Source organism: Artibeus jamaicensis, unplaced genomic scaffold, assembly GCF_021234435.1.
Source record: "Artibeus jamaicensis isolate MK-2021 breed Jamaican fruit bat unplaced genomic scaffold, CSHL_Jam_final scaffold_916, whole genome shotgun sequence".
NCBI classification, from domain to species: domain Eukaryota; kingdom Metazoa; phylum Chordata; class Mammalia; order Chiroptera; family Phyllostomidae; genus Artibeus; species Artibeus jamaicensis.
In genome coordinates this window covers 8,234,698-8,259,774 of record NW_026522059.1, presented here as the reverse complement: position 1 = coordinate 8,259,774, position 25,077 = coordinate 8,234,698, and the positions used below count along the sequence as shown (strand labels likewise).

The following is a 25,077-nucleotide window of genomic DNA, read 5'->3' as shown; positions in this document are numbered from 1 at the left end:
TGGGCTGGGATGGTGTTGGTGGGCTCGTAAGCAGCTGTGGAGCTGTGGTTTCTGGCTGACTCCCCGACTTTTGCCTTTCAGTTGGTTAGCCATTGCCGATGGCTTTGGGGCCCATTCAGTTTCTCTTCATTGACTGTGAGCTATCATGGCCAAATTTCTTAAAGAAACAGAATAATCAGCTCCTCTGGTGAAAAATCCCAGCCATCGTGAGCAGAATTTCCATAGTGTTATCTTTTTGAGCATAGTGGAGGAGAAAGCCAATAGGGGCATGGATGTTTGGGAACTATACAAGCTTAATATGTAGCCAGAACTGTGTGAGGCTCTGGGGGTGGGGATGGATTAAAAAGAAGGTCCATGGATTTCATGGTATGGAAAATCCAATCTTTGCCTTTGAAAGATTCAGAGTAAGAGCAAAAATACACTGAGATGATAATGTACCACAATGGAATTTAGTATTATTAATAGGTATAATTGAATGGTATATGTATGGTAATTCCATGTCAGATTTTTTTTGGGAAATTGCGAGACTTTTTCATGGCAGCTGCACCATTTTACATTCCTACCAGCAATGCACAGGAGTTCCCATTTCACCATATTCTTGCCAACACTTGTTATATTCTCTATGTTATTTATTTTAAAAAAATAGTAGCCATTCAAAGAAGTATGAAGTGGTATCTATAGTGGTTTTGATTTGAATTTTGCTAATGACTGGTGATGCTGAACATCTTTCCACGTGGCTCATTGGCTACTCATATATCGTCTTTGAGTTTTTTGTTGTTGTTGACTTGTAAGAGTTCTTTATATATTCTGGAGATTCACCCCTTTCCAGGTGTATGATATGCAAATATTTGTCCCATTCCGTGGGTTTCTTTTCACTGTGGCCTTTGATGCACAGGTGTTTTTATTTTAATTCATTAATTTTTATCCTCACCTGAGGACATTTTTTCATTGCTTTTTAGAGAAGGAGGAAGGGAGAGAGGAAGAGAGAGAGAGAGAAACATCGATTGGTTGCTTTCTATATGCTCCTGGACTGGGGATCAAACCACCACAATATAGGTATGTGCCCAGACTGGGAATTGAACCCAAAGCCTTTTGGTTATGGGACGATGTTCCAACCAACTGAGCTACACTGGCCAGGGCATGCAGAGGTGTTTTTAATTTTGATGAAGTCCACTTTACCGTTTTTCTTTTGTTGCCCGTGCTATTGGTATGAGGCGCTGACATTGTACGAAACTTAGCCAGGGCCATCCAGCCACAAGTGGCAGAGTGCTGGTCCTGACCAGTTGTTGAACTGCCTTGGGTCTTCATCGTCTGAATTCCAGTGGCCAATGTCTACCCCAGGGCTGGTGTCTCCGTTCAGCTCTTAATGTGTGTCATCTTGTATGTCCTCTCTCAGCTTCATCAGCAGATGCTCTTAACCTCACTCCCCAGTACTGGTGGGGGACACCCAGTGCTCTGGTCTCTGGCAAAGATTCACCGAGGGCAGGCATGTACTTGCTCATGCTGTGTTCAACAGCATCTCGGGGGTCGGAGTGCCCCCACCCTGGACATTCCGACTTACCACTTTCAATGGCTCCTTCAGGAGTTGTGCTTCTTCTTCTTTTTTTTTTTTTCAAGATTTTATTTATTTATCTTTAGTGGGGAAAGGAGAGAGGGAGAGAAATATCAATGTATGGTTGCCTCTCGTGTGTCCCTTGCTGGGACCTGGCCTGCAACTCAGGCATGTGCCCTGACTGGGAATCGAACTGCGATCTGTTGGGTTTGCAGGCCCATGCTCAATCCTCTGAGCTACACCAGTCAGGGGAAGTTGTGCTTCTTGAAAAAGAAATAACTAGCAAACATTTGTGGTGTGACATAATCGGTGAGTGAATTTCAGATAGCTCCAACAATTAGTTCATTATATTCTACTCATATCTATGAAAGAGTAGACGTAATTTACGGGCTAGTCATGAGGCACAAAAGTAAATAAACACTTGTGAGCCCTGCAGCCTGCAAAGGAAGCAGAATGTGTGGACTAGTTAGCTACAGGGCCAGAGCCAGGAGTTGAAGTGCAGTAGCCCGGTTTTAGGATCTTTGTGTCTTCACTGGTAAACAATCCTGTCTACAGGTGATCTCTGTTTACCTAAAGGCTGTGGGTAGGTGACTGAGATGAGCAATGAGGAAGAGCTCGGGGCACTTGGGAGAAGTTCATTAATGTTAGCTCTTCCCAGTCCTCAGGAGCACAGAGCAGTAAGCAGAAAACCCTCACACTGAGGTGGCGGAAGTGGGATTAGGTCTCAGACGCTCCTTTGTTCTTGCTCTGCAGATCACGTCGGGTCCCATATGGCAGCTCCAAGATCATCCCCATTCTCTTGCCCACTGGGATGTCACTGGATTGAGAGCAGTTCTAATAGTGGGGGGAATGGGTGAGGGGAGCTAGGACTTGGGGTTTGGAACTCTGCCCTTTTTAGAGATGTTTACAATGTGGTTGGTCCCATGGCTTTTGTCCTGAGCCCCCAGTTCAGCTGGTTTAGGGATCAATCCCGATTTTGATGAGAAATGGAGGTTTTCATCCAGTCATAGGCCCTCCTGCAAACCTGATTGGCAAAGGGGAAGGGACCCTGCTGTGGGGGCTGGGACTCAATCAGTGAGTGAGCTTGGGATAGCGGCAGGCTTGGTCCATCTACTGTAGTAGGTCATTGGGCCCCAGGGAAACACATGCTCCCTCCCAGTCAAGAAACCCATAGCTGCCAAGTCATATCCTCCCCCCCTAAAATGACGGTGCAGTTTTCATTGTTGGAGCAATAAATTATGCTTTTTAAGAGTGAGAATGTCTCCCAGCTGTTGAGCAGTTTAGACTTCCAGATGTTCTCCTGCCCAGGATTAGGAGAAGGGTACAGGATTGCATGTCTTTAAAAGTTGATGCACAGACAGTTCATTAAATTCCAATGACTTGCCTGTGTCCCCAGGGGAGATGTATTATTTTCTTAAGGGAAGAAGACACCCGTTTGCTAGGGTGGCCTGAGCCAAGCACTTAGCAAGCAGCAAATGAAGACAAGTGACCTGGATTTGTAGGCAGGCTGTGTGGCTCAGGGCTGAGCAGGTCACCTCTCTGAGCCTCACTTTCTGGGGGCATTTTTTTAAGAACTAGAGGAAGAACTGTTGTCCGTTATAACCCGAATGGGGCTCTGCAGATGTGAGCTCTTAGGGTTCGTGAAAGGTTGTGAAACTGTGCCTGATAAGGAAAGAGGACAGAATAAGTTCATTCTCACATTTAAAAAAAATTAACATTAAAAAAATTTTTCTTACCCTTATCCCCACTCCCTGCCCTTTAACCACTATCACCTTGTTCTCTGTATCTATGAATCTGTTCCTGTTTTGTTCATTCATTTGTTTTTGTTAAAGATTCTACATATAAGCGAAATCATACAGTATTTTTCTCTCTGTCAAATTTATTTTGCTTGGTATAATACCCTCTAGGTCCATCCATGTTGTTGCAAATAGCAAGATTTCGTTCTTTTTTAATGGCTTAAAATATTCCATTGTGTGTATGTACCACACCTTCTTTATCCATTTGTCTACTGATAGACACCTAGGTTGCTTCTACGTGTTGTTTCTCGTAAATAATACACAATTCTCACTTTCAACGTAGCGAGATGGAGGCCCAGAGGAGTTGGGGTGTGTTCGGGCTGCAGCTGGGCCTGAACTGTCCAGTCAGTATGCGGCTATTGAGCACTTGAGATGTGGAAAGTCAAAATGAAGTATGTGTGAGTGAAATATGTGTATGAAATATGTGCACGCTAGATTTCTAAGTCCTAGTGCAAAAAAGAGAATGAAAAATGTCTTTAATAACTGTTTATATTGATTACACATTGACATGATTGACGTGATAAAATTTGGGTACATTAGATGAACTACATTATTTTTGTAAAGATTTTATTTATTTTTAGAGAGAAGGGAAGGGAGGGAAAAACAGAGGAAGAGAAGCTTCAATGTGTGACAGATACATCAATCCTTTGTCTCCTGCACGCCCCCAACTGGGGACCCAGCCCACAACCCAGGCATGCGCCCTGACTGGGAATCAAACCGGCAACCTTTCGGTTTGCAGGCTGACACTCAATCCACTGAGCCGCACCAGCCAGGGCAGATAAACTACATTATTAAAATGAATTTCACCCGTTTCTTCTTCTTTTTTAAATTTAATCCTTACCTGAGAAATGTTTATTGATTTGAAAGAGAGATGTATTGAAGAGAGAAAGAGAGAAACATGGATCAGTTGCCTCCCTTACACTCCCTGACCAGGGATTGAACCAGCAACATTTTGGTGTATGGGACAACACTCCAAACAACTGAGCCACCGGGCCAGGGTCTTTTTATTATTTTTAATGGGGCTACTAGAAAATTTAAAGTTATAAAGATATATGTCTTGCATTATATTTCTATCAGATGGTGCCCAGCCAGCCCGTGCCGCCAGTGGCCGGCTTCCAAGCTGTGTGGTGGGACAGCCTGCACAACCTGTGTGGCAGACCCCCCAGGTCTGGATCAGACGCCGGGGTTTGGATCCTGGCTCTGCCCGTAATTAATTGTGTACATTGGTTAAGCTATTTAACTTCTCTGAGCTTCCGTTGTTGTACCTGTAAAGTGAGCATTGTAATGGCACTTGCTTATAAGGGTTCATGAAATAGTGCATATAAAGGGCTTAGAAAACCGGCCGACCCATGTTAAGAAGTCACTGAGTCTTGGTTTTATAATTTCTCACAGTGGCTGTTTCTTAGGACCTGGAGGCACCAAGATGGAAGGGCCCGGTCTTTGGGGAACCGGAAAGGGGAAGAAACAGTCTAAAAGCAGCGATTGTTAGAGGGTGTTAAATCTGTTCAGGCGAGTGAGGGGACAGTCCCGCGGAGGGAGGGCTGGGACTGAGTCCGAGAAGTGGACATGCCGTCCGAGATGGTCGGGCAGCAGGTGGAACAGCACCTCCGGGGCTCAGGTGGGTGCGAGCCCGGCTCAGCCTGGGAACCCTGGGAGCTGTTTCCCTGAGCACAAGGCAGTGGTGGGAAAGGAACCTTAGTTCAAGGAGGCTGGTAGCTAGGCCTAGAGTCCACCCTGGAGACGCTCATGCAGAGCCGAGGAGGAACTCTGAGCCGGAGTGGCGGGATTGCGTTTGGGAAACAGGGCATGCCTGCCTGCTTTGAAGAGGCTGCATCGGAGAGGGACAAGGAGCCTGTGGCAAGAAGACCAAGTAAAGGAGGAACCCTTTTAAAAGCCCAGGTTGTCCCGACCAGAGGGCATTAGTTGGTTGGGTGTGGTTCCACAAAGCGAAAGGTTACTGGGTCAATTCCTGGTCAGGGGAACATGCCTGATTTTGGGTTCAGTCCCCAGTGGGTGTGTTTACTAGAAACAACTGATTAATGTTTCTTTCCTCCTCTTTCTCCCTCCAATTCCTCTCTCTCTAAGGATGGCTAAATAAAACCTTTAAAAATAAGTAAATGACAGGCCATGTAGTATATTTTTTTCTGTTACAGTTGGAAGCCTTATTGACTGATTGATTGGTAGTTTGATTGATTTTAGAGAGACATTAATTAATTGTTCCACTTACATATGTATTCATTCGGCGATCCTTGTATGCGCCCAGACTGAGGATCAAACCTACAAGCATGACCTATTAGGACAGCATTCTAACCTGAGCTATGTAGCAGGGGCTGCCGTTAGACGTTGTGTTCAAAGTGGCCTGTGTAATGTGACTCGCCTCTGGCATCCCTGCCCAGCTTGTCTGCGTAAGTGAGAGGCTTGGAATGACGTGCAGTTAAAAGTCGCTTCAGCTTGGTGGGTATTTGGGATTGGGCCTGGCTGTCGAGAAAGCTCGTTCCCAACAGGCTACCAGTCCACTGTATTGGGATACAGCTTTTGAAACGTATTGAAGAGAGAGAGATGCAAACATTAAAGTAGGAGGAAGCTCCTGTTTATAGCCTGTTTCAGTTTGGAGTCTGATGCCTTTTTAATAGAATTAGGCTTCTACTCAGAATAATACATGCACATTTAAAAGTCAAATGGTGGGGGTGCGGGGGGCGAAGGGAGAACACGGAGACAACTGTAGTAACAGAAACAATAAAGTATTTTTTTTAAGATTTTATTTATTTATTTTTAGAGGGGAAGGGAAGGAGAGAGGGAGAGAAATATCAATGTATGGTTGACTCTCATGCGTCCCCTGCTGGGAACTGGCCTGCAACCCAGGCATGTGCCCTGACTGGGAATCGAACCGTGATACTCTGATTCGCAGGCCTGCATTCAATCCACTGAGCTACACCAGCCAGGGCCACAGTAAAGTATTTTTTAAAAATCAAATGGGAAAGATTTATGTGGAAGAGCCAGGTGCCCCACTCCCTTCTGGCCTTTGGTCCTCTTCCCAGAGTGAAGAGGGGTAGTGGGTAGGGGTAGGTCAGTATCTCTAAATAAGAGGCTCCACTGACTTCGACCTTGAATCTGGGCCCTCCCCAGTGTCCTGTGACTCATGCTTGCAGTGGAGATACCAGCACGCCGGCTCTTCTCTCTTCTACCCCCCCCCTTTCCTCTGGCATCTATATTTTCATGTTGGCAAGGCAGATAACATTTTTATTCTCGCCCGTGTCCATAGTTGGGACTTCTGTGTTTTACCTGCAGGAGTTATTCTAAAAGTGGAAACGGTGGGGAAAGCCTCTACACGGTTATGCCTGCCAGTGACCTTCCCTGAACATCCAAGCAGTAGATGTCGATTATGTTTTCTTTCTGGACAGCTCTCTGTTTGCCCAGGGATTTTGAATCATCACTCCCCCTACCTCATCCCGATCTATCAGGGCCCCTTGCCCGGTTTCTCAGATCACTCTGTCGGGGGCCCCCTCGGCCCCTACTCCCCAGTGCAGTGGTTACTATGGACTTGAGGCAGTGTAAGTGGGTCCTGGGTCTTCTTGCCTTTGCTGTCCATGGCTTTTCTGGCCTTGAGCCACCTTTCACCGGATTTCCTCTTTAGTTTCTTTCCATGTTTGCTCCCTTATTTTTCAGGGTCATGTAACTTTTTAGGAGCATAATCTGAAAACTCAATAAATTCTTCTTGATCTATTCCACCTGTCGCTTGTTTTATCTAGGAACGTGGGTCATCATTTCAAATAATGCTTATTTTTTATAAGGATAGTTTCATTTGTAGAATATTTGAGAAATGTTAAGAGTATGAGAAAGAAAATAATAGCAACACTTTTTTTGCATTTTCTTTTATTTTTCTTTGCATATTTTTCTTTTACATTTGAGGCGACACAATGTCAATAATGATTGGGTTTTTCTGTGAATGCAAGTGAAGTATATTTCCTTATGGTGTTGAAAGCAGGCTTTTAAGTGTAGTTTTTAATGCAATGTAACCTTGTAATATTCCACTGCAATGATGGTGCGTCATCTTCCCAATCTGGCTGGTACTTTTGAGTATTACAAATATGTCTTGTATTTTTCTGTCACAGTTAGTACTGAGATGTGTGTGTGTGTGTGTGCGCGCGCACGTGCACACATGAACAAATTAACCTATTTTCATTTTTCAGATTTTCTTAGGATAGAGTTTTGGAAGTACAATGAGCAAGTCAAAGGGTCTAGATGTTGCTAAGGCTCTGATGCATTTTGTTAAGTGGCTTTCCCATTTGGTTTCGCCCAGTGGCAGGCAGCTGTGAGGTGCTGGCCAACACTTCCCAGTGTGGAGTTGCTTTCTTGTTAGGTGGGTTTCTGGTGCTGTAGGTCTTGCTGGGGAGAAGGGGATAGCTGGTTAGTGTGTGACGCCATTTCTCATTATGATTTGAGGCTCATGTACATACCATCCCTTGCTGCTTGGAAAGTGGGAGCAGCTTTGTAGGTCTGCAGTGCAGCTCGTGCCCCACGGTTTGCCGTGGCCGGGTGCAGAGAATCCTGCTGAGCCTGAGGACCCGTCACGGTTTCACTTAAGAGACTTTGGAAGGTCACTCAGCCTCTGTCAGCCTTGTTTTCCCACCGGTTATGGGTTGATCATGCCACCTCCTTTTGGGTTGCTGGAGGGTGAAACGAGCTAATAGAAACTTGACTGCTAAGGAGGGCATGGCCGTATTCCACTCTTGGGGATGCTTTAGTGGAAATCGAAGGCATGAGTCTTGGGTGTAAAACCAGAGGCTTTGGGTTCTGTCTCTGTCACAGTTGTCTAGATGCGTGTTCCTTGCAGTCCATGAGGCTCATGGGGATACGTGTGTCATAGACTTGCAGCTTCTCCCCCACTCTGTGTATCCCCCAAAACCATGAACACGAGAGAAGTGCACTTGCATCCTACTTACCTATCACTCACCAGCACAGAGTCTTGGACACGTTGCTTTGTCCTTGGGCCTCAGATTCTTTTCCTATGAAGTGGAATCACAGTAATAGCAGGCCTGACCTCTGAAGGGGCTTGTGAAAGTTGCATGCGACGGTGCCCGTAACTGGCTTGGCCCAGTGCTGGGTCCTGGGGAGGGCTCAGTAAAGGTTACTCGTTGGCACTAGTGCCCCCAGCTGACTCGACAGTTCCCCTGGGCTGACTCACACCGTCCCCCGGGTTAGCTTCCCAAGCCGGTTGCCAGTGGCTTTTGGCAGGTAGGTTCATGGCATGAACTCTACAAGGTCAGAAGGGGCCTTATCCAAGCTTGTCATTTGATGGATGACAAAGACAGGTTCCAGATGTTGAGCAGTTACTTCTTTTGGAATTTTCTCACTCTTTCCACTCTCATGTAAAAGGAAGTACAGACACAGACACACACACACACATGCACATACACACAAACTAGATCTGGAAGGACGCACAAATGGGAATAGTGGTTTCCACTGAAGGACCGACTGGGGACCTTCCAGGGGCAGGAGGGATGCTTAGCGTTGACTCTGTGACTCTTTTCATCCTGTTAGAAAATTTTACCACGTGCATGTATTTCTGCAATCAGTAAGAAACAAGTTCTTAAAAATCCACCTATCCCGCAGCCTTTCTCCTGCATCAGTAAGAAGCCCTAGGAGTATTCAGAAGTCTGTATCTGTTTCGTAGCTGTCTATCTGAACCCACATTCCCTGAACCCCAGAACAGAGGGCTGTCTTACGTTCACTTGTATGGTCTCCCAACTCCTTGCTGGCCTCCCTTCCTGCCTTCTGGAATCTACCAGCCTCAGTCCTGAGTCCCAGACACCTATGTCCTGGTCCCCAGGCAGCTGACCACCTCTCTTTTCTGCGCTCTAGGATGGCCTATATGGGGAGCCCTGGGCCTGACTGAGCAGGCTCAAGGCCGCAGATGCCTCCCCTGCAGGTCCCTTCCCAGTCCAGGTGCTCCCAGGGGCAGAAGGAAGAGCCTATGCAGCCTGTTCCCAACCTTCCTTTGAACCAAAACCAATTCTAGGAATTTCAGGGCCACTCTGCTTGCACAGCGAGGTTGAGCTGCTCCCCCAGGTGCGGTGTGTGGAGCTGGCAGCTCTCTGGACAAATGTCCTTTTCTCTTTCTTTCTGACACAGAGGGTGGACAACCTGCCCTGCCCTGGACTGTGCATCTCAGGGGGCACTTGAGTTGCGTCCTAAAGGAGCATCTTGCTCTGCAGCCACAGCGCCGTAGGGGGGCTGGAGGCCTGAGACCCCTCTGTGCCTCCCCCTGAGAGCCCGTGATCTTCATCCTCGGTCGCTTCCCCCAGCCCCGTCGTCCCAGCAGGGGAGCCAGGCTGCTCACTGCTCTTGCGAAGCTGTCAAGTTTGATAGTCAGCAGTTCCTTTTTTACCATGGGACTAATTCAGGAAACACAGAACTGTTTATAGGCTCACTTTCTGTTTTTCCTTTCAGCATGAAAATAGCCACATTGATCCCAACACGGGATCAATTTGGGGGGGGGGGTGGTCAAGGGGGAGGTGCATCCGCTCAGTTTTTGGATTGTCCGCTTTATTGGAGAGGAAGCTGTGATGAAGAAGCCCCAGTGCTGCCCTGGCCGGTGTGGCTCAGCTGATAGGAGTGTTGTCCCATGGGCCCAAAGGTTGCCAGTTCGATTCCTGGGCACATGCCTGGATTGCAGGTTCAGTTCCCAGTCGGTCAGGGCAGGTACAGGCAGGCAACCAATTGATGTTTCTCTCTCATATGGCTGTTTCCCACCCTCTTTCCCTCTCTCTTCCCCTCTCTCTAAGATAAATAAATAAAATCTTTTAAAAAATGTTCCAGTGCTTTCTGATCATGCCCCATGGGCACATGCGAGCAGAACTGGGCAGAGCTAGCTAGCTTCCTCCTTTTCGTTCTCAGTTGGACCTCAGGCCAAGGGCTTCTTGCTGTGTCTCTAGTTCCTTGTTACAGATGAAGGGAACAGAGGCCCCCAGCAGCGTGTGACATCGAGATTCTCTGTAAGATTTTGGGAGGTAAGACGTCTTATTGATAAAGACAACCACCTCCACCCCCTCAACAGTAATAATAGAGGAATAAGTGGCAGCAACCACAAAGTGGGGGCCTTTGATTTCTCTTCTCTGGGACAGTGCAGTCTGGTGGCTTCTCTTTTCTGCCGGGCAGCCCCAAGTCCTGCGGTGTTTTCTCCTTGGCTGGGGATGCGTTTTGAAATTTAAATGACAAAGCGAACAAGCCCTGTTTTCATGGAAGCTTTAGAAAACTTGGGTGAAACCTATCCACGGTGGTTTTGGGAGCCAAGATGGGCCCAGTTTCCCTTTTAGCCTGGGGAGAGAGGGACATTCAGGACAGTCCCTCCACAGAGAGTGAATGACTGCATTCATCCTGATTAAGCGCAGGGAATGAGCGAGAGGATGATGCTACCAGACTCACCCTTTTATGTGTGTGCTTGTGGCCAATTTGCCTTCGCCCAAAATGGAAAGCTGACAAGATGGGCTCTTTTCTCCTGTTAAAAATAATTACACACCAGATGCCATTCCAAGTTTCTGTGCCTCAACCGGTTAAAGATTTTTGGATCTTTTGCCCAGAATGCCTGTTCAGAAGGTGAGCTCGTTAGCATCGGAGCCAAGTATAATAATGATGATTCAGGTCAGGGACTACAAAGGACTCTGTGATGAGTAAAAAATAATTATTGCATATAATGAAACCTTTTAAATATACATATATAGGAGATGGAGGGGGTGGTCCCTGCAAAAAATAAAATGGTGTTACAGCTGCAGAATGAAGCCTCCTCCTGCATTTAAGTTTGTTCTTAGAAGTGGTTGGGAGCCAATTCCTCTCCCCCTGGTAACCGGAGCTTCCCAGAACCCCTTTGTGAAGAAGAGCTGCCAGGGGCCTTTTAAATAAGCAAGGCTTTCAGGTGTTGTTTCTCAGGCCTACTTTTTTTTTTTTTTTTTTTTTTTTTTAATTTCTGCATTCATTCTATAAAAAGAGGGTGACCGCTCAGCCCAACGTAAAGAACTCTCCTTCTGAAGTTCCACTAGGTTTGGATCTTAGCTTTGCCACTCATGAGCTGTGTGAACTTGAGCCAAGGTCATCTGTTGCCCATCTGTAAGGGTGAGAGCAAGAACTGTACGGTTGCAGGGTTGGGGCACTGCCTGGGGAGCATAGTTATAAGATGCTGTATTTGTTTTCCCAGGGCTGCCCTACCCTATTGGCATGAACCCAGTGGCTTACAGCCACTGATATTTATTCTGTTCAGTTCCGGAGGCTAGAAGTTTGAAATCAAGGTGTCAGCGGAGCCATGCTCTCTCCAAGGGCTCTAGGGAAGAATCGTTCCTTGTCTCTTCCAGCTTCTGGTGGTTGCTGGGTGTTCTTGGCATTCCTTGGCTTGTAGTTGCATCGTTCCAGTTTCTGCCTCTCTCATCACGGGGTCTTCTCCCTGTGTCAGCTCTGAGAAGGACAGCAGTCCCTGGATTTTGGACCTGCCCTACTCCAGTGTGACCTTATCCTAACAAATTGGTCTGCAAAGACCCTGTTTCCAAAAAGGGTCACATTCTGGGACTCTGGGGCACATGGATTTGGGGGGGACATTAGTCACCCTAGTAGGGATGCTACTAATATATAGTATATTATTACAGGTCACATCCCAGCAGATGACAGCATTTAGTATTTTTATGATTGTCGTTTACCAGAGGTATGGATAGACATGTCTCAGATACGATGGGAACAAGCCTGCCTGTTTGAGGAACAGAAGGAGGGCCAGAAGGCAGAGTGTGACTGGGGTGGGGGTGGAGTTTGGATTGGGGGTTGGGGAGAAGGCAGCACAGGAGTGAGCAGCTGGCCGTGAAGAGGGACGGCTGTGGAGAGACCATATTGCTTTGCTACAAGTGCGAGTGGCAGTGCCCTGGCTGGGGTGGTGGCAGAGCAAATGGAGAGAAGAAGGTGCATTCCAGATTCTGTGATTCCTCGTTTGTCCTCCTGGCCACTTTGGACCCACATCTCTGCTTTGCTGTGTCACCTTGGATGACGAGGGTCACTTAGGTTGAGGGACATAAGGAGAAAATGGAATGCCCCTAGAGTTTGTGAGATAAGTCTGACCCCAATACCTGTGAAGCAAATTGTTCCTTGTCCTGCCCGTACACAAGTCCTGGCTCTGCCGTTTGCTAGTTACATGCAGTTCCCTGGGCCCTCCTGAGCCCAAGGAAACAAATGGGCTAGGGCTGCAAGGATTGTTGAAGGATTCATCAGCTTCCTCGGGTCGGTATTTGTCAATAGCAGGCATTTCATAATCCTTTCTGCCTCAGGCCAGTCCTGCCCCAGGACTCAGCAAGATGGCCTACAGTCTTATCCTGAATGGGTTTGGGAGCCCCTCCTCCCAGCCGACCTCGCTCCAGCCCTCCAGATGCTGGCAGGTTGGCCACACCCATGGGAGTGGGCATTAACCTCACGGACGATTCTTTTCTAGAAACCATATCAGGTAGATCTCAGTATCTTGGTTGCAGTATCTCTGGGGACAAAGGTTTGGAGCTCTTTGTCCCCAGAGGGATCTGGATACGATTTCCGGAGGACACATTTTTATGTTAGTTGATATTATCAGTCATCTAGTCTATTGCTTCTCATACTTTAGTGCCTATCAGAAACACGTGGAAGGCTTCTTAAAACCCAGGTATCTGGCCTCACACCCAGAGCTTCAGGGTGAGGCATGAGAATTGTGTTTCTCATAAGCTCACAGGTGACACCATAGTTAAGAACCCGTGTTATTTTGAGTTCCATAGACTAATCCACTCTCCCTCCAAAGTTCCCTCCTCTCTGCCCCCCATGGCATGGCCCCAGTGTAGGCCATCATTGTTTTTCACTGCCCGTGTGCAGCATCTGCCGAACTGTCCCTCTGCTTCAGCCGCAGCCCCCTCATGACCCATTCTACCCACAGACGTTAACCAGCAGAGTCCTAGAACATCGCCTGCCTCAGCCCTTCCCAGGCTTCCCCTGGCCACTCCCCACTCTCATGAAACCCTGAGCAGCCTGGCCCCTGCCCGTCTCCCAGCTTCATCAAGTTGCCCTCCTACCCAGGCCACTGGTCTTTGGTTAGTTCCCTGATGCCCTACTCTACATGCCCCAGGGCCTTTGCACTTGCTGCCTCACCCTCGGAACACTCTTCCCCCAGCATTTTGAAAGGCTGGTTCCTCCTTCTTATCCCAACTTCCATCACCTCCTCAGACGACCGCATCTGGTAGGCCCCTTCCCCGGCCTCCATGATTCTGAATTGCTGGCTGCGGTTGATTTCCACTGTGGCACCAGTCACGGTCTGTGAAAATGTTATTGTGTATTTTGCTTCTTGTTTTCGGTATGGCTCCTCCACTAGAGGATAAAAGTTGTGACTTTGTTCTTCCTGCTCTCTGTGTTGTCTGACTTAGTGGGGGGGGTGGTTAATAAATATTCTTGAATGAGTGAAAAATAAGTGGATGCTCGAATACAGACTACAGAGGGTTGGATCAAGGCTGAACTGCATAGTGCAAATTTTTGAGTGACCGCAACTGACGTTTTATCATTTAAGCATTGTTTTTTGAACACCGGAAATTGAGGAGTTTAGAAACGTCATGCTGGCTTTATGAGCCATTGCTCTTGGGAAATGGACTTTTGACAAATTCCCTTGATTTATTGTTTTTAGGAGGCAGTGGGTAAGTTTAGCATATATTATTCCTGAATAATTTCCTGGGTTATCCATGTCAAAGAGTTTGTTTTCTTAAAGAAAAAAGAGAAGCATTATTGATTGAGCCCCTTCTGTGTGTGAGGGAAATGGTTGTTCCTTTCTCTTCTGATAGAGCAATCCGCTGGGGAAGAGGTGAGTATTCCCGCTGTACAGAAGAGGGAGGCTCAGGGCGGAGACTTGGTCACCCGGGATTCAAACCCTACCCCAACACTTACCGTCTTGGGTGGCCAGGTAGGGTGGGTCCATTTATTGCTTCCTCGACTTAGTTTGTTTTGGATATTTTGTGGCTATTAGATGTATTTTGAAAGGGGTGTGGCTGTTTATGAATTTAAAAAATATGTATGTACATGTAACACTAATTATATCTGGCATCTCAATTTGCTGGAAGACTGAGGGCGGTTCTTTTGGAAGCTTTTGTCTTGGGGGGCTGTGGACGGATGCCAGGAATGTGACCCACATTCTGGAAGTGTTGAGAACGTGGAGCTTGAAGGCGTGTCATTTGGAGGACTGTGGACGAGTGAAAGCATGTGGCTCGGCTCGAGCCGTATGGGTTCAAGGGGAGGCTGACGAGGTTAAAGGGGATCAAATATGGGGACAGAAGGAAAGTAAACTTTGGGTGGTGAGCACACAAGACAGTAGTATGCAGGTGATGTGGTATAGAAGCGTACACTTGGAACTTACATAATCTTACTATAACTATTATATCACCCCAGTAAGTATAATAAAAGTGGGGTGGAAAAAGATCTGACTTCTGTAATAGCCATAGTCATACTTGTGTTTATTGAGATTTACTAACTGTCACACACTGTTATTCTAAGTGCTTTCCATTATTAACTCATTTCATCCCCACAATAGCCCTGTGTTCTGAGTACTCTTATTACCGTCCCAATTTTACAGACGAAGAGGCTGAGGCACAGAGAAGCTGACTAACTCTGACCAAGGTCACCCAGACCGTAAAGGGCAGAACTGGGATTTGAACCTAGGGAGTGAGGCTACACGGGCTGGGAGCCTAAATGCTTGCTTACTATGCCAAGGACTGGCTGCTTTTCTTGTAGATGTCATGAACAAACTCTGAAGGTTAAGTGCAAAGAGTTGGTCATTTGTTCAAGGAATATTCCTGACTGTCTTAACAGTTTGTCAGACGCTGTGCCTGGTGAGGGGGTTAAAAGAGAAATGAGAAGGGATTCCTATAACAGGCTGCTCCTCTTCCTGTGGGATGTGTTCTTTTCCGTTAAAACGAGGCCTGGCCACGTGATGTGCTCTGGCCAGTGAATTGTGAGCAGAGGTGTGTCTCTTTCTGCTGGAAGCTTTAAGCTCAGCACAGCGTGGTTTCCCCTCAGCTGCACAGCAGGTGGAGGGTTCCAGGTGGCAGCTGCTCCTTGAGGATGAGGAGGATGGGGCTGAGCAGAGCCCCCAGGGGGCCCTCGATGGGTGGACATGTAGCTTGAGTGAGAATTAAACCTGGAGCAATGTGCTCCACAAATGTCTTTACAGTGGGACCATAATTGGGATACATGTCAAGTTCCTGGAATTCTGGCATTTATTTATTTAACACCACACAGGTGTACAACACTGTTACCTTCATATAATACCAAGATGCTTTTAATTGTAACGTCTCCTGTGTGCACAGATGGGTGACCCCTCCCAGTAGAGACAAGCTATCTTTTTTCTTAAAAAAGCAAGTTTCTTAAAGTCATGAAATATACACCCCAGAGAATACAGAAGCAGGTTCTTAGGGATGACGAGATGCCCTACCCAAAGTACACGTGCTGTTAAAAATAACGCTTCGTAAACTCACCCCAGTGTTTGCTCTTCCAGGACATAATGATAGCTTCCCTTTTTCCCTTTCATGCATTTTTTGCTTTGTGCCAGGTTTTTTACATGCAGAGCATTGAATCTTGGTGGTAGCCCTGGAAAAACGAAAGATGATTCTTCCCGCCTTACAGATAAGGAAACCAAAGCCTCAGAGATATCCAGTACTAAGCCCAAGGTCATGCAGCTGGTGAGTAGCTAAGCAGAGATGTGACCCCAGACAGTCGAGTTGCCTCTGGTCGTCATTTCAAGCCAGCACAGGGTACAGAGTTTCCAAAGCTCCCACTTGCAGTCACATGACTACCCATGTTTATTTGCAAACGTCTGCTGTCAGCTGGCTCGTGGAGGTGCAGGTGGCCTGAGACAGCAGGATTGTGCACTCAGATGCCAGGAAGGCTCTTACAGTCAGGCGGGTGAGTGTTTACACACAGCTAGTTCACCTACGGCAACATTTAGGCTCCAGGTAGGACATGGACCCCCCGAGGCAGGGTGGGTCTGAGCAGGCCCGAGCTGGAGGATGCTCTTTTGCAGGGGGCTGGTGAGTTGTTGTGTTGGCCACTGTACATTCCCAGCGTCCAGAAGAGAACCTGGCTTGCAGTGCGTGCTCAGTGAATGCTTGCTGATCCTATGATGGCCACAGCGATTGAGCTCTATTTTCTGTATGTCTGTTAACAAGTTCATGCAACAAGTATAGAGTACTCATGTGGCTGTGCCCTAGGCTCTGGGAACGTAACAGCAAGGGAAACAAAATTTGTGCTTTGATGGTGCTTCAATCTGGAGGGGAAGGGAGTTAGTCTATGTGAGGGAGTAGTTGGTATTGAGAAGAAAAATGAGAGAGAGAGGTGTTACAGGGTGCAGGAGCTTGAGATGCAGATGAAGTTGAGGAAGGAACCAGGCCGTGGCCAGGAGAGCAGAGCCCAGGAGACAGACACCCAGGGCAGTCACGAGGGGCTTGGATGAGTCAGGGTCCCCGTAGCTCAGCTGAGGAGGGTGTAATGAAGGGGCCGTGGATAGAGGTGTGGGAGGGTTAAGGAACCAACACGGGGCAACATGCAAGTCCAGCCCTGGGGGTGGGAAGTACAGGAAGGGCCGTTTGGCAGGGCTGTCGTGTGGACAGTCCTCTCCCCTGCTTCCTGGAGAGAGTCCCATAATTCCTACCCTGAACTCTCCCTCGCTTTGCACTCTGATCTGCTGCTGGCACCTCCCCTAGGCTGAGCTCAGCTAATAGCCAGTGCATCAGGATGGAGCCCAGGGGTGTCTAAGCTGGGCACAGAGTGGGGTGCAGTTGGGCAGAGCTTGGGCTGGAGTTGGTGGAAGGGGGTAACAGGAAAAGAGCCCAGAGAGTGAGGAGGTTCATGTGGCTGGGCGGGAGTGACAGGCAAGGTGGGGACAGGTGGTAAGGCCTGAGAGGCGAAGGGTCCACACCACATGTGACGTTCGGGCTTCATTGGGAAGGAAGTGGGAAGCTGGAGGAAGGGCTGGAGAAGACGAATTTAAATATTGATGCTAGCGTCAGGGTAACAGCTTTTTGTCTGGTGAGTGTGTTCAGAGTCCCCTTAAGATTAGTGCTGGGACCCCAAAGCCAACCCCAAGAGAGGAGAAGGCCCTTCTCCCCCAGCCCTCTCTGGAGGAGGCCTGCGCCCGGTCTACGTGCCATGTGCCTGCCAGCCTTAAATGACAGGAAAGAGAAGGGAGCAGTACGTCTCAAAAGAGGATATTCTGGAACTCGTGATAATCAGATCCCATTGTAAAGTCATGCTTTGAGTTACAGCACTGGAATATTTATTCCAGTGGAAAACTTTTACAGACTGTCCCTGGTGAGCCCTGGATCCTGTTTGGATCTTGGAAGGCCTTAAAATAGTGTGGGACTCTGAAAGACGGGCTCCGAAGGGGCAAAGGTCGTGTGCTCGCCGCGCTGGCCACACCTTGGTGGGACAGCCTGGCCTGGCAGAGCAGGGCACGCTAAGGCCTTCTCATCTGGTTGCGTTCCCCAAATAGGTTGGCAGCAAACTGGTCCCACCCAGCCAGGACATGAAACATTGTCTTCTTGGGTCAAACTGTGGCCTAGGCCCTCTTGCTTGGTGAGCTGGTTCTCCCAGGATGCCCAGGGGCTGGGGGCACACTGACACTTTCTGGATCCATGTGGAGTGTTGTAGCAAGCAAGGAATGGGGCTGGGGCTCAGACAATGTTTGGCCCTCTTCGGTTCTACCTCTGTGACCAAAGAGGATGGAAACATTTTGGAGTCAGGAATCCTTTTTTTCACCTTGGTCACCCCCAAAGCTTGCTCTGGGAACAGATGGTTTGGGGCAAACTGCTTCACATCTTTCAGTCCCAGTCTGCACTGCTATAAAATGGGAGTGATGTCCATCAAAGAGCCATTGAAAGTGAGGCAAGGTGCCTGGCACATAGTATGTGCTCAGTAAATTCCATTTTCGTTCAGAATTAGATCTTATCCATTTCATCAGCTGGGAGGAAGGGGAAGCAGGTACTACTGGCCTCATTTGATAGGAGGTCAGAATTGAAGGCAAGAGGCTAAACACTGTGCCCGAGGTGGAATGGCGGCAGGATGCAGATGTAGTCTCCAGACGCTGAGTGCTCTGTGGCAATAATGCACACCCATCACCTGACCAGAGGGATGTACACTGCATTTCTATTTGCAAAGGCACGTTAGTGCATTTGTGTGTGTTTTTTAAGTTTATTAGTATTACTCTACTATCTATTCATTTATTTTTGTTTTATTATTTTATTTTTATTTTGAATTTTTAAAGCTGTTTGGCCCTTTAAACTTTTGTGGGAGATGCTCACATTTACCTCCTTGGAATTCTGTGCCTTTTCTATCACCTTTTATCCATTCAAAGGACAAAAGCCGAGGAGCTGTTTTTTCCTTTGGTGGGACTCTGTGCTGAGTCTGCTCACGCCCCAGCCCCCCAGAAAGTTGCCTGCCCTCTCGTTCCAGAGGGGTCCCAGTGGGGCCTGCAGAGACCTGTGTGCATGAGCAACCCATATGTCTTGCTGCAGAAAACATCTGGTTTGTCCTACAGATGATTAATCAATCTTGGGACAGCAGGATCTTGAGCCATCCTGCTCGGTCACCAGCAAGCCACGGAACCCCTCAGTCCTTCACTGGGTGTGGAGCAGAGCTGGACAAGGTGGCCTGCTCAGTTCTACCAAGTATCAGAGGGCGAGACAGTCAGGTCAGAATCCTCTCTCTGGAAGCTCCCGTTGTCTGCAAGTCCCCAAGTGAGAAACCCAGCTTCCTGGTCTGCAGACACAGCAGGTGGGACCCTGCCCACCACTCAGGGTTGCTGTTAGGGTGAAAACAGGCGATGTGGTTGGAAGGGTTTGACACAGGCCAGCTGTTTGAAATCGTACAATTTGTGAGTGACACTTGCTTTCCTATACAGGGCAGAATCCTTGTCTGGAATCCTCGTCTTCTGGGCAGACTGCAGGTGCTCGTGTGGAATGTGGTCGGGGTTCCTTAACAGAAGCCCTGCCCCTGGAGCACTGCCCCTGGGGCCACGTCTTCCGAAGCTGCTAAATGCAGGCAGGGGGCTCTTGATATTCTGCATGGGTGCTTTGGGGAGCTTCCTAGCCTCTGAATTATTGATGCATGTCTACATTATAAAAAGACTCTGTTTGCATTAGTTAGCTGAATTCGGTGCCCCCGTGAGTAGGAAAGCTGCCCAGGAAAGCAGTTGCGGTTGCAGCCTCATGCTGCGTCTGGAATATTAAGTGTGGAGTAGTGGGGGAGAACCGAGACTGCTCTCTGGTGCTTACGCTGCACGTACAGCTTGTCTCCCTCTCTCCCTTGCCCACCAGGCCTTCCACACTGAGCGCTCCTCCCATGCTTCTGCAAACCGTGCAGCCCTTCTGCAACTTGTAATTCCCTTTGGTTCTGAAAGATGCAACTCAGTTGTCACCTCCAGGAAGTCCTCCTAGACTTCCAGTCAGGCAGCCAGAGCCGTTCTCACCCTCTTGCATCAGAGTTTCTGTCTCATCCACTAGACTGAACTTCTTGGGGATGAACCTGTGTTTTAATGTGCAGCTCACTGCCTGGCGCAGTGCCTGGAACCTAGCAGGTGCTCTCTTGGTGTGGGGTGTTGGTCGCAGTAGGGGGGAAGGTTTCTTAAAGGAGGTGGAATTGGAATTGATGAGAGTGTGGGGGAGCATATTGTGAGGAGGGATGGCACCTGGGAGGCCAAAAGTAAAAAGGCTTCATTGTGGATGCTGAGCTGGATCCTGTCTTTGGAGCTGATGGTCGGAGTGAGGACTGGTGGGAACTGAGCTAGGAGAGGTGTAGAGGCTGGCTTACTGACACAGGAGTGTCCTCAGCGAAGAGTGTGGTTTAGAGCCTTAAGGGAAAAGAGAGACCCTCAGGACCTTTGAGCAGGCAGGCCTCAAGATAGGATTACCATCTGTTCAGCGGGCTGGCTGGGTTAGAATTGAGAGTGAAAGTGGGGAGGTGGAGGAGGTTTAGAAGCATTTGAGAACCTAGCCCAGGTATAAATGCTGGTATAAATGGAGGCACAACGATATTGAGTCTAGAAATTCAAGAGTGTTAGCTAGCCCCTGCACCTATGCATGCATACACACAGCGAGCTCAGTTTTGCCACCTGCCATGTACTGGATGAGGTTATGCAAGTGGCATGACCCTGAGCATTCTGGAAGCTGGCGGGAGCATAGACCCTACGTCAGATGTGTGGATGTGCCAAGCAGGTTATCGCTGGTCTTGGGAAGAATTCTCAGCAGACCTGAGCTGTTTGCAGAATAGAATGTTCCATTTCCCCATCCACAGCCTCCAGGCCTGGCAGAGATGCAAGAGATTTCCAAAATGGATGTGTTTTTTGCACCAGCACTTTTCAGTCCAGAATAAAACTTGAGGAAAGGTCACACTCCTGTTTGTGGAAGCTGCTTCACCTTCCCATTCAACCTGAGCTTCTGAAAAGCCCAGCTCTCTCTGGGAGCCCAGGCAGAGTGGCCCTGGCCCTGCATCAACCTTGGGGCCAGTGGTCTTTCTTTTAGAGGTTCCCAGGAGAGTCACCCACCTGAAAGCCTTTGTTCAATACACACCCTTGACTCCACTCAGGACTGAAAAGTTGCTTTGTAAAGGTTCTTCAGGTGACTTGAAGCTTATGAACTAAATGGTCACAAAAGCAAACAAAGCCCTGAGCGATGTGGCTCAGTTGGTTGGGTATCCACCTGCAAAGCAAAAGGTTGCTGGTTTGATTCCCAGTCAGGGCACGTACCTGGGTTGTGCCTTGGTCCCAGATCAGGGCACATATGAGAGGCAACCGATGGGTGTTTCTCTCACACATCGATGTTTCTCTCCCTCTCTGTCTCTCTTCCTCCCTGCCTCTCTCAAAATAAATAAATAAAATCTTAAACAACAATAACAAAGTAACTGGCCTCAAAACGTCTGTGGAAGCCCTGGCTGGGTGGCTCAGTTAATTGGAGCATCATCCCCTACACCAAAGAGTTTCAAGTTCAAAACCCAGTCAGGGCACATAAATAGGTTGCAGGTTCAATCCCAGGTCAGGGCATGTACAGAAAGCAGCCAATCAGTGTGAGAGGCTTGCCTCTTTATTTTTTAAAATTATTTTTAAAGGATTTTCTTTTTATAGAGGAGAAGGGGGAGAAACATCAATGTGAGGTTGCTTCTTGTGTCTCCCACTGGAGACTCGGTCTACAACCCAGACATGTGCCCTAGACTAGGAATAGAACTGGCGACCCTTCTGATTTCCAGGCTTGGCATTCAATCCACTGAACCACACCAGCCAGGGCTTCTCTTTCCTTAAAATCGGTACATATATCCTCGGGCGAGGACTTAAGAAAGACTGTGTGTGGGATGTCAGGAAAGAAAATGAGACTGGAAAGTTCCCTTCTTGACTGGAAGATCCAGCTTTGCGGCTTGGTGTTTGAGGCCTTGGTTGGCATCCATGTTCTGTTGCCTTTGGTCTTACCTTCCCTTTAAGGAGACCCCACAGCTTTCTGTTTCCTGGGGTCTGCTTGGAGCCTTGACCTCTGTGGGTTTCCTCCCAGCGAGCTCCTCTCCGCCTCTCTGTCCAAGTTGTAGTTAATACTCAGAGGCCTTGGCTCAGTCCTGCCTTCTAGACGTGACCCCTTTGCTGCGACTCTAGCTGCAGCTGAGCCTTTCCTTTCCAGAATAGTTCCAATTCTTTAAAAAAATTTTTTTTGATCACAGTTGACATTTGGTATTATATTAGTTTCAGGTTTATAGCATAGCGTTTAGACATTTTTATAACTTATGAAGTGCTTCCCCCCAATAAGTCTAGTACCCACTCAGTCCCATACATGGTTATTACAATATTATTATTGTGATTTAATTTATTAATTTTAGTTGAATAGAAACACCAACTTGTTGTTCTGCTTATTTACATGTTCATTGACTGATTCTTGTACGGGCACCGACCAGCGATGGAACCTGCAACCTTAGTGTATGGGGACACTGCTCTAACCAACTGAGCTACCTTCCCAGGGCCAATAATATTACTGACTATTTTCCCCAGGCTGCATGTTACATTCCTGTGACTGTTTTATATCTGCCAATTTGAACTTCTTAATCCCTCCATCTTTTCAACCCATTCCCCCACCCCCTCAGAGAGGTCACACTCTCACCCGTGTATCCTTACTGCGTGCTTCCTCTGGCTGTTGCCCCCTTTCTGTGACCTGAGCCCTGTGTGTGTGGGCAGTGCCCCCAGAGCCTAGCCCACTGCTGAGGGGGGAGCTAATATATGTGCATCAAATAACTCTCCATGCTTTGACAGAAGTCCATAGGAAAGAATCTCGAATGGCACTTAAATACAAGGTGGTTCACCCCCTCAAAAGGGGGAAAATACAAGTCAGAAATGCAACCCTTTCCTAGGAAGGTCATATGCCGTGCAAGGTGGAGATGTACCTTGTTGTTGGCAGAGCTGTGGAAAGACGTGTTTTGAGGGGAATGCGAGTTGGTACAGAATTTGGGGAAGATCCTTGGCCTGCTCTATCTACACTTACAGATACCTGTGCCCTTGACCCAGCAGTGTCACACTGAGATGTCTCCCCCACCTGCAGATGTTTGTGTGAAGCAAATGATGCACCAGATCAGTCACAGTAGCATTTTTGCAGCAGTGAAAGATTTGGAGCAAATCAAACATCTGTGGGTCGAAGGCTGGCTTAGTAAATGGTGGCCCCTCCTCATCCGGTGGACTAGACGTGGAAAAGAAGAAGGAATTTCTATGAGCGTGACAGCGGCAGGTCTCGAGACATAGTGAGAAAAAAGCAAAGTGTAGACCAGTGAGTACGGCATGTCACCTTTTGTGTGAACAGAGTGCATGTGTGGATGGGAGGAAGGATTTGTATTTGCCAAAATTCTGTGATACCAGGAGCCATCCCCCATGGTAACCGGTGTGTTGTGGGGAGACCAGGTGGAGGAGGGACAGGAAGGAGTGGACAGGTGACCTGGGACTGTGAGTCTTTGGGTATCGTCTGAACAATGAATCATCGTGAATGTGTGACCTATCATACATTTAATTTTTAAAAATCATGACCTTCTCACAATTAGACTGGGGTTATAGGTTTTTGACAGGAAAACCACAGAGGTTAAGTGTCATTTTTGTCACATCGTATCAAAGAGTGTGTACCACCAACACGACTTGTTCAAATTCCAGCCGAGGGACATTTACAAAAACCTGCATCAGTACCTTTCAAGGCCCGGCAAGGTCACCAGATCCAGACAGAGCCTGAGAAACTGCCCCGGCCAAGAGGAGCCAAAGGGGACCCAACGACTCCGTGCAAGGTGGGATCCTGGAACAGAGAGGGACATGCGGAAAGGACTGAGAAAATCCGAATCAAGGATAGAATTCAGCTCATAATGATGTATCAACAGTGATGTATATAAAATGATAACAGTAGGCGAAGTTGGGTGTAGATCGTGTGGGAATTCTCTGTATTATATTCATACTTTTTCTGTAATTTTTTTAAATTAAAAATTATTTAAATATAAGTAGAAAAATTTTAGGCCTCATTTGGTTCTGCCAGTAGCCTAGGAGTTATTTCCGTCTGATGAATGAGAGGACTGAGGGTCAGAGAGGTCACGGACGGGCCCAGGGGCCTGCAGCTGGCGTGCGGTGGTGGGACCCAGGTGGGGCATAGCTTGGCAGAGAGGGTGGCAGGAGGCAAGCATGGAAAGGCCCTCTGGGATGTGGCCAGGACTAGAGGAGGGGAGTGAAGTTCCAGCCCAGTGTGTGAGTAGGGGCTGCTTTATAGGAGGTAGGGTTGAGACACAGTGGGGGCTCAGGTCCCAGGGGGCTAGGAAGGAGGTGACCACTGACCTCATTTCCTGGACCAACCTGGCTGATTGGGTGGTGGCTGGGAGCTGCCCTGCTTCTGTAGGAGGTGTGAGATCCCTAAGGAGGTTTCCAAGGGCAAGGGCAGGGGAGCTGGAGAGCAGGTGGCCGATAACTTCTGGGACCCAGGGACGCCGGGGAGGTTTTTAGCCTGGCAAAGCCAGGCCAAGGCTGCAGCCACGCTGTTTTCTGTTCTTGTTCTTAGACCTCAGAAGACCTTTATTGTCTGAGCGTCTCTGTAGTGGGGTCCAGGCAGTTTGGGATGGAGCGGGAGTATGCTGTGGGCGGAAAGGCTCCTGGGACCCTCTGAGGCTGGAATCCTTGGAGTAGATTTAGGAGAAGGCAGAAGTTGCATCCGGCCCAGTTTTCAAAAGAAGGTGTTCCCGGAAAGTAGAAAGATTGGTTATCTGTCAGATAAAGGTAGAATCCTACAAAAAAATTTCAGGGCCCTGCCTTTGCCAAGAGGCACCATCCTCAGCTCCAGGCTGCTCTGGCCAGTCAGGTAAAGGGGACGGAGAGAGAAACAGGGACACCTAAAGATAAGAAGAGACAGAAAAGGCTCTGCGTGTCCTTGTGTGTGTGCCTGTGGACGTGGGGGCCAGGGGCTCGCACGGCTCCGTGGGCTCTCAGGGACTGCAAACTTCTCTGAAGGGCAGTCCGGGGAGGGCGTGCCTCCCCTGCAGAGAACCTGATGGCCAGACGTCCGGTTTACAGAATAGATAACTGGGGAGTAGCAGTCTGGATTGAAAAGGAAACATTTTCTCAACAGACTTTTAATCTCTGTGGTTTCCCTGATACAACGTTTGAAGCCCGCTTGGCACTCAGGCCTGTCGGAGGCCCATCTTTGTGCTTTAGGTGACGGTGTC

General features: G+C 48.2%; 1 long non-coding RNA gene across 2 annotated transcripts in view; it reads left to right on the top strand.

Annotated features, from left to right (window-relative positions):
- Positions 1-25,077, top strand: part of LOC119064851 (uncharacterized) — a 150,579-nt gene that overhangs the window by 13,018 nt on the left and 112,484 nt on the right. The window contains exon 1 of one of the 2 annotated variants that reach the window (XR_008390758.1): positions 4,688-4,966. The exons of the other annotated variant lie outside the window; for it this stretch is intronic. This is a non-coding gene — a long non-coding RNA (uncharacterized LOC119064851). Of the gene's footprint in view, positions 1-4,687; positions 4,967-25,077 lie in introns of those variants that run through there. 2 annotated transcript variants of the gene reach the window in all.